The 10280-nt window shown below is 41.3% G+C and overlaps 1 long non-coding RNA gene across 1 annotated transcript; it reads right to left on the reverse strand.

Annotated features, from left to right (window-relative positions):
* Positions 1-4547: 4547 nt before the first annotated feature.
* LOC308281665 lies at positions 4548-6857 on the reverse strand. Its single transcript, XR_013961855.1, has 3 exons — positions 6275-6857; positions 6097-6151; positions 4548-5132 (listed from the first exon to the last, which is right to left on the reverse strand). It is a non-coding gene; the product is annotated as an uncharacterized lncRNA (long non-coding RNA).
* Positions 6858-10280: the final 3423 nt, after the last annotated feature.

The following is a 10280-nucleotide window of genomic DNA, read 5'->3' on the forward strand; positions in this document are numbered from 1 at the left end:
CCATTTGGTTCCTACTATCATTTAGCTGCAGGGACCCCCTGGAACTCCCTCAAGGACCCCTGGGGGTCCCCTGGATGTACCCCACTTTGAGAACCAATGTTCTATACTATACAGTAAGTTGTTGCTGTAAGGCAGAAAAATTGTATTTCCATAAATTAACTTTTTATATTTTTGTTGTAAATGTTGTGGTTATACTGTACACCGGTGTGTCACACAATGCGACGCGTTGTGACCTTGTCGATCTGCTCTTTTCGCTATTGAACATATTTTCTTTCTTTTCATTTCGTTAAGTGTGTCTGTGTTTTTTTTTTTGGTTTTTTTTATATAAATATTGACCCAAAGAAAAGCATTAACAAGAGCTTATGACTGAATGAAACTGTACTGGAGCCATAGGAACATGGCTTTTTTGGAGCGGTGAAAGCGCTCCCAATAGACAGGTATGTCCGTGGGTATGTCCGTGGGTGGCTGGGTGGCTGGGTGGCTGGGTGGCTGGCTGGCCGTGTCCGTAGCCTGGCAATACCTTGAGTGGCCACACACAACACACTAGTTAAAGGAGGGGCGCTGTTTTGTGCAGGCCAGGCACACTCACCACTCACTCACAGGCACAGTTTACAGTTTAGGCATTTAGCAACACACACAGGGTATAGCTGCTCAGATTCACCGCTCCACTTCGAACCAAGGTTTGATTTTCTTTTAAAGCGATGGTTTTGGACCTACAAGTTTTCCACCTTGTGGCGACGACATCGCCTCTGTCTGGTGGAAACCTTGTATGTAGGCCTCTCAAACCGGGACCCTCAAATCATTGTGCACGTTTGACGTGCACGTTTGCCGTGCATGCGCGCGGCCATTCATGCACGTGCACAACATGTACACGCACCATATAGGTGTTGCATACAATAGGTAGGCTGATTGACATACATCAGCCTCAGTATTGAATTCAGAGACAACAATGTATTTGTTCATGTTTTCTGATTGGTTGCAGTGAGCGTGTTTCTATGAAAAGAACATGATAAACATCTATTATGCAACCACTGGAAAGAAACTACTATGAAAGTTATTTTCAATCTGTCCTAATAAAAAGACTCTCAGGTTTTCCTCCTGACATACTGTATCTTATAGTCGAGGACCCACATGGCCAAAAGCTCAAAGAAAAGAGGGGTACCTGTGATTTTCTGCCGTACTTTTTATTTCAGTTTTATCTATTAGGTTGGTCATTAAGGTCCACAGAATGAGAGGCCTGCTCTGCCGGAAACATCGCGAAAAAAAGTTATGGCCATTTGTATATTCACTGTCCCATTGACTCCACTAGAAATATTAAAAAAAGAAAAAAAGTCTGCTTTAATTAGCATGTGAGGGGTCAAATTAGGGATTCTTCGTGATTCTGAATCCATTGCAAGCATTTGTTTTGCATGAAAAACATTCCTTGGGCAAGATATCAACCCCCCAAAACAGTCAAAAGTGATGAGTCTTTTTTTCCACTTTTCACAGTTTTGGGCTGCCGAAAAGTAACCCAAGCAATGTTTTTTATGCAAAACAAATGCTTGCAATGGATTCAGAATCATGAAGAACCCCTAATTTGACCTCTCACATGCTATTTAAAGCAGATGTTTTTTATTATTTTAATATTTCTAGTGGAGTCAATGGGACAGTGAATATACAAATGGCCATAACTTTTTTTCGCGATGTTTCCGGCAGAGCAGGCCTCTCATTCTGTGGACCTTAATGACCAAACTAATAGATAAAACAGAAATAAAAAGTACGGCAGAAAATCACAGGTCCCCTCCCATTTTGGGGACTGGGTCCCCGACTATTAGGGGGAAAGATTGACATATTTGACATAAATGTACGGTACTGTAAACTAAAGTAACAATAGTCCCTTTTCCACTGCAAGGTGGAACTAGAACTTTCAGGAACCTGAACCTATTTTTTTTTTGGTTCTGGTTTTGTTTCCATTGCTTACGGCCCGGTTCCAGACAAGGTTCCTGTAACCTTTTTTAGGTCCTGCTCCTGAGGTAGAACTAAACTTTAGTTCTGGGAACCTACAATATGGGCGGGGCCAGCAGTGCTGCTGGTCTTTTTTTTACCTTTTTTTTTACTTAAAGGAGTGGTTCGCCGGTTTTCAACCAAGTCTGTGTTCTTTTAGTCAACTACGTTCATGCTAAAACGCGTCTATTTCCTTACATTACTGTTCTGTGGACAGTAGGGGGCCTTACTACCACGTACGTCATAGACTGATTCGGCCAATGGAACGCCTGGCTATGACGTACGTGGTGGGAGGCCGTTGTAGCTGCAGAAACTACAGTAGGATTTGACCCGGTGTGGTTGCCGTAGCGTGAACGCTAGTTAGCAACAACAGTATGGTTGTTACTTGTTTCAGACATGTTTTCTACTGACATAGGGACTTGCTGGCAGAATCTTCGGTAGAACTACTTTTTATATGAACTGGAGTAGGCTATGCATTACATTAGAAGAAGGAAGAAAAAAAAAAAAAAAAGCAGCGACGTGAACCAGAGAGAAAAGACGAGGCGTCTCTCTGCCAGCTGGGACTCCACTAAGCTAACATCATACACACTGTCATAGGACCATTCTCTGCACCCAAGTTATTCTGCCCGTTTGTTGTGACTACTGCTCCATGCTGCTAGGATCCCCAAGTTGAACTGGAAGAGACAACCGAGACCCAATGGTATGTTTCATTCATGTATAACTTATTTGTGTATGTGAGTGTCATCATCAATGTGTCCTGGCATGCACATTCCTATATTAATCCAAGTCTGTAGGCCTAAGTTTACTTTAAAATATGTATGATGGCACTGATTTTACTATGTATTTCACATTAGGAGTCCACTAGTACAGTGGCTCTCAAAACTTTTATTTTCCAGTACCTCCTATGGGTCTATTTGGTCCCATTTGTAGGTCTACACTCTGACAGAGATGGAAAAAGGACTAAGATACTTGAGTAAAAGTAGGCTATCAATACTGCAATATAGAAAACGTTCTGTAAGAAGTAAAAGTACTAAAGTATTGGCATCAAAATATACTTTAAAAGTACAAAATGTTTGAAAATGGCAGATCCACAAACTCACAACACATCGCATCAACACATTGTGAGCTTGTAGATCGTCTATTTTCAAATAGCCTGGATATAAAATAGGGCTAAAGTTGATTAATTAGGTTTTATAATATAATCATTTATGTGCAAAGTAACTCAAGTTTTCAAATGATTGTAATGGTGTACAAGTACTATATTTGGATTCGAGCTCGAGTCAAGTACCAGTACAGAAAGCTGGAAATTATTCAAAGTACAAAAGCCTCAACATTTTACAAGCACTACTTACACCACTGCTCTCAGAAAATAGACCTGTGATCCATTTGAACCATCTTCAACTGAAGGTCCCTCAACACACTGAGAACAGCACTAGTATGCTAATATTTAGGGCTAGCAGATCTGTCTCTGGTCATATTTAATATTTGTATGTCCATGACAAAAACCAGGGCTAGGCAACCTTAGGCACGAGTGCCAACATTGGCACGGGGGGGGGGGGGGGGGGGGGGGGTGATCACTGGCACACTGGCAGAAGTGTGAGACAGGATTTTTATTTCAAATATATATTTTAAACATGGTAAATTAAATTAAGTCACCTAATTTGCAGCAAATGACATCCTGCATATAATTCTACATTCATTAAAGCTATGAACTCTGACTGGGGAGGGAGTCTGGGAGATAAGTGACTTATTGCTCAGAGTCTAATGATTGTTATGTCCTTCCAATCAAAATGTCCACACTTATGATGGCTTGTCATTAAAATTCATGTTGACATGGCACACTATCTAAAAAAATAAAACCATGGAACTTTTCATTTGTAAAAGGTTGCAGACCCTGATGTACACGATAAGCTGCCATGGCGATGAACCGTTTGTGTGTGACAAAGACAATGCAACATGTTACAGTATTTTCTTCTTCTCACTGCAGGCACTGCGGTATCGTTTGGAGTGTCCTGGAGAGTCGTCGCAAGTGGAGAGTCGACGTCTTCTTACCCTGGCATCATTATATTGTATTATACATAACAAATGCATAGAGATGTGAACATTTCTATGATCCTTGTCACAATAGATAATAAAATAGATTCAATACATTTGATTTTCCTTTTCTGTTTTTACTTGTAAGAAATATAATGTACACAGTATGGAGTGCTGTGTGAACCTGCCATTTGTAACACAGTAAACACAGTACAATGTAACAAACACAGTGGCAAGTACTTCTGTTTCAGAGCATTACTGTAGTCCAGTGGTTCTCAACCTTTGAGTCTGGGAGTTTGAGCTTGTAGATCGGCTAGTTTCACAATATTTATCTGTGGAACGGAATCGAGCAGGATGTAATGCCTCAACTCCTACAGTCTAAGTGCTTATCAGGGTGGGGGGTCCCCAGTTCAAATATGATTGTTGCAGGGACGCCAGAGTAAGAACCACTGCTCTACTCCAGCAAATAATATATTACCGGTAAATACATATTTTCATGACAGATTGCAAGGATGAAACCAAAAAGCTCATGATGTTATATATTGTTTTTATTAGCCTTTTTAGTGTGTAGTCCACCTGAAATTGAAACCGTTATTCTAATAGTTTGTGCTGTAGCCAATACTGAAAATGGGTTGAGCAGCGCACACTCTCGACCAGAGCTAGGACATGGTTGTCCCGGATGTTTTAGGGTTCTGACATGTTCCCTGTGTTAGCTGATCTAATTTAGAAATTTAGCAGACACTTATATCTGCAGAAGGGCAGCACGATTCTTGTAAATGATTATTTTTCTCCCTAGGATTTGGAAAATTATTCTCTCACTTTTATCTTATTTCCCAATTTGACTTATTAAAATAACAAGCTTATTACTGGGTGTACAGAGCACAGGCGAGGCAACATTAGAGTTGAAAGAGGCTTTAGAGTTGTCTAATATTAAAAAATTAGATCACATTGCTGTATGAATCGAGAGAGTAAATAATATTCCTGGGAGTTCCTTGTAAGCTGCTTCTTCTACGGCATCTCTTCAGAGGGCGATGTAGACAGTTGTACCGCTGTCTTCCCGCAGGACTGCTATGGACATCATCTTGGACATGGTGGATTATGTGATGTGTCAGCACCTTATGCAATTATAGACAAAGAGGAGGAAAAATGTTTCAGGGTACACAGATTTTTTACAATGACATTTCAAAATGTTGCCATAGCTTTTACCCCATTTCTAGTAATCACACCATGCAATAATGAGAATCCTAAACCAGTTTGCTAAAAAAAAAGAACAGATCTATAAGCTAACAACAGTAACACTGCATTTTACCATGTTACATATTTCATGTAATGTTGGGGGGTTGCTCTCGGGCACAAACCTCTTATCTCCATATTTAAACAGTTTTTTGTTTGTAAGTTTAAACCCTACTTTATAAAACAGTATAGTACAAAAGAATAAAAAGTAACTGGCAAAAGTGCTGGATGATTACAATTTAGGCATTTAGCAGATTTTAATCCAAAGCGATGTACAATAAGCAGGTAATACAGTATATCAATATAATAGGATAATGTCAGTACATCAACAACAATATAACAAATGCATAGCAATATCAATCTAGAAAACAATAACATTTAGACCACGCACATCAGTAAAAAACATTTAAAAAAAAAACAATGCGATCTAGCTTCATGTATGGTCAATGAGGGAAGGGGAGTGTTACAGTACTGCTATGTGTTTTAATGGAGTTATGTGGATTCAGTTTGTTTATGAGTTTGTCTGAATAAAATATATTCTAGTGATTCACACACTTCACAGTTGTAAGTACCCAACGTTTGGTTGCCTACACTAGGAATCAGAGTGTAGTATCATCATCATCATCATCTTTTATAATAGCTCACGTTACATCATAATTACTGTGCAGCCACTGGGGGAGGGGTTGTTTGTCGATTCATATACATTATAATACAGTCCCCTCTGTTGACTTTTATCTCACCACTTTTGGGTGCCCCGCACATTTACATTAATGTTGGAACCGCAATGCTGTTACAGGCTAAAGATTAGCATCGCTAGCAATAACAATAGCCTAAAAGTAGTCCTACCTCTTGAAAGAATACACCTTGATATGAAGCCTCTCCACCCATTAGATGGATGATTCTAAAGACAAGAGATGACAACAAAATAAGTGTTACAAACATGAATCAAGTTGCAACCTTTGCTTGTACATTATACATTATGTTTCGTAGAGTGGCATTTTAATTCCAAACATACAATACATACCTATGTTCTGCTTTACAAGGGACATTTAGCTTTGCATTGTGTCCATCAATCCTGCCATTACATCTCGGTGGAAGTCATCTGTTGTGAAATGTTTACTAATCACTACACAACCGCAGATTCATGTCCCATCGTTCTGCAGGCAGCAGCAGCACCCGGGGCTCGCTCCGTCGCTCGGCTTCATTCAATCATAACACCACGGTAAAACAACAATGCCATGTTGTTTCACCGACACAGTTGCACACGTTTCAAAACTTCTACAACTGCTCAGCATCACTGCGGTCATAACATCCCATCTTCTTACTACGTGACTTCCAACCAACAGCAACAAACAAACTAAAACAGCAACGCAGCGAGGATGTTATTATGGTTACGCTGTTAGCTTAGCTTTGGCTCTCTTCTCCAAGCGCTGCTTGCGCAAAGGATTATGGGTGCTGGAGGAAGTGAGGTTGGTGCTGTAGGAAGTGAGGTCATAGCTTCGCGTTTCCCAAAAAATGGAAATGTACCACAAAAATAAATTTCTTTTTTGTTTTCCAAGTTAGAATATGATAATATGGGGTTACAAAAGCCCTTGAAAACGACCGGAGCTCCCCTTTAAATATTAAAGTTCTTGGTTCTGGAAAGTTCTGGTTCTAGTTCTGGGTCGGCCCAACAGTGGAAATGTGGCTTTTGTCAGTCAGAGGTGCCGTGGATGATATTTACAGGGGGGACCTGCTGAGACAAGAATGTTTGAGAACCTCTGATGTGCTGAATGTTGAAAACCGGGACATATTCGTGTTTTAGAGATATTTGTGGATACATTTGATGCTCAGGGGTAGAGTTTCCGTCTTAGAGCAGGGTTCCCGAAGGGTTTCGATCCCGGCCTCCCCCAGAGTTAGTGTCGAAGTGTCCTTGAGCAAGACTCTGAACCCCTAGTTACTCCCGGTGAGCAGGTTGGTCCCTTGCATGGTTTCCTCTGCCATCGGTGTGTGAATGTGTGTGTGTGTGTGTGTGTGTGTGTGTGTGTGTGGGTGAATGTAATGCACAATCTATGTAAAGCGCCTTAAAGGAGCCACGGTGACTTAGCATGGGGACGATTTCAAAAGAGTACCCTTCAGACACGCCCATTCAGAAAATCACTAAAATAGGGGGCACGGTGGTGCAGTGGTTAGCGCTTCGCCTCACAGCTAGAAGGTCCTGGGTTCGATTCCTGCCGGGGGACGCTGTGGGTGCTGGGGGCGTGTTTCACACTCCGTGCCATCAGCGCCCACACCCTAGGTGGGGTTGGCGATAGGGCCTTTCTGTGTGGAGTTTGCATGTTCTCCCCGTGTCTCCTAGGGTTGATACCCTCACAAGAACATGCAGTAATCCTGGTCTCAATAATGCCTCCCCCTGGCCAGCCGGGGAGCTTGATGGGGGGGAAAGGAACTGGTTGGAATAACGTGTTCCTTCCACACGCTACGTCCATCCCGGGGAAATCCCCCCTGTCAGGTGAAAAGAAACAACTTGGACTACTCATGCACTGAAGGAAGCATGAGGCCAGTCCGTTTCCCCCGTCTCCCCAGGGGCGGCAGAGGGAGAGCAGAGCCCAGGATTACATTGGCATTGGGTGAAAATGGGTTGCAAAATCGTGTGATAAAAATTATAAAAAAAAGAAAAAATGACTGAAATGAAAGGCAAGGCTTAGCGTTAATGAATGGGTTTTTGGTGGGCTGGAAGAGACACTGGAAAGACAAAAAAACAAGAAAAAAAATGAAAAATTTGAAATTCATGGTGAGGCCCCTTTAAAGGTGCTTTATAAATGCACCATTTACCATTCAGGGCATTCATTTACTGGGGAAATTAACACAAAAAGTTCAATATTGTGAAAACAGCAACAATATTATGATTAGCTGAGAGTGTTGGTAGTATGTATCACCTGCTGGGAGATGAAATGGATGGTAAATTGCAGTAATGGGCTTAACAGTTAACCCTGAACCAACCACTAATTAATTCATTCAGGTAACCACTAATTAACTGTTTGTGTAGAGCTGTGTGTGTGTGTGTGTGTGTGACGCACACGTACAACCCTCTAGGGATGCACGGAGAGAAATGCATTGAATAATGTAACATATGAAATAATGTACATCATTATATACTATAGGACTAATTAATATTTGATGTGTGTTGTTTAGAATGAAAGACAGTAAAGATGACCTGATCAGCGGGTGACATCACGCTTTTATCCTATCTTCTCCACACGGCCTTCATTTAAATGATGTGCTGTGCTGTGCTGTGTGTGTGTGTGTGTGTGTGTGTGTGTGTGTGCGTGCGTGCGTGCGTGCGTGCGTGCGTGCGTGCGTGCGTGCGTGCGTGCGTGTGTGTTTGTGTGTGTGTGTGAGAGAGAGAGAGAGAGAGAGAGAGGGCGGGGGGTGAATGCGGACTGAATGAATATGTGTGCATTTGCACATTGTGGATTAACGCTACAGTGTGTGTGTGTGTGTGTGTGTGTGTGTGTGTGTGTGTGTGTGTGTGTATGTATATATATATATATATATATATATATATATATTAGGGCTGGGATGCGATTAAAAAAATTATCTAATTAATTACAGGCTTTGTAATTAATTAATCGCAATTAATCGCATTTTAATCACATATTAATATTTGACCCGAGAAGCATTTTTTTTTCAAGCAAAACACATTTTGTTGTATGAGTGAATCAACGAGTGAGTTTTTTAAATCTAAATTTCACATCCACTGGGCCAAGCAAAGCGCTCTGATCGGCTACATCTCCCTTTGCGTTTGTTGCCTCTTCTTAGTTGGTGCATCTATATATCTATATAATATTACTGCTATACTATAGTATTGTGTGGAACATAGGCAATTGATTCTATGTTGTTGTATATCCATTTAACCTTCACCTTTGACCTTTTAGTTCTATTTGTGATACACACACCAGCCCTTGCCAAACAACAGTTGTGTGTCTCATTGTATAACTTGAGAGCAACAGGCACAAAGGACTTTCCCAATCTCTCACATCCCTGTCTTGGGTAGATTAATCTATTGTATCCTCTCTTACTCCAGTATCCGAGGATCTCAAGATTGTATCCAGGGGAGTCCGCTCAATATGCAGACGTCGTCACAGTTGGTTAGAGTTAGGTTTAGTTTTGGTGTCGGAATACCGGCCCGTCGGCATATTGATGCGGACCCATATCCAGCTTCCTAGCCGTTCGCACCCTGGCCACTTCCTCCACCCCCTGCAAGGAGGACCCAACAACGGAGGGCACCTTGCTCATCAGTCTGTTGACATTTAAAAACGTGTGAAATGGGACATTCTGCTTAATCAATCAATCAATCAATCAATCAAACTTTCATTTATATAGCACATTTACAAACAGTCAAGCTAATGAGTACTTTTACTTTGGGCTCTTTAAGCATATTTTGATTTCAATACTTAAATTGAAAGAAGTGCATTCTGTATACAGACTTGGGTTTTGTTCAACAGTGCGACAGTTGCTATAGGTAAAAAAAAACAAAAAAAAAAACTGCCAGGCTCCTGGGGGTTGGTGGTCGCTAACGAGCCTGGTTATTTTGCAGACTGGTAACGTACGCGCCCTGTTATAGTAGCCGCCCGGGTTCGCCTCGCGGTTGTTGCCTCCCGGTTCACGCTACGCTACATGCTAACGAGGACACATGTGAATTTGAACCTATAATACACAAAGTTAAGAACAAAACCAAGCCAGAGCAATTATTGTTTTCTTATACAATGCAAATCATTGCTTTCGAAAACATTTTTTGCATAAAATAAATCACACTGATGTGACCGCGGCGTACATACAGTACATACATCAGTTACTGCTTTCATCTCTGATTCCGATGCAACGTGCTGTAAATCCATGGATATACTTTTAATGATATGGTTCATCAGAAACACATCCAGTCCATCTCCGGTGAGCAGAGAATCGTGGGTCCTGCTGTGGATACGGTCTTATAACTGTAATATGTTAGAATATAAATTGGTACAGAACCACTCCTCCTGTGCTTCCTT

Source organism: Nannobrachium achirus (genome assembly GCF_963921795.1).
Source record: "Nannobrachium achirus genome assembly, chromosome: 3".
Classification (NCBI taxonomy): domain Eukaryota; kingdom Metazoa; phylum Chordata; class Actinopteri; order Myctophiformes; family Myctophidae; genus Nannobrachium; species Nannobrachium achirus.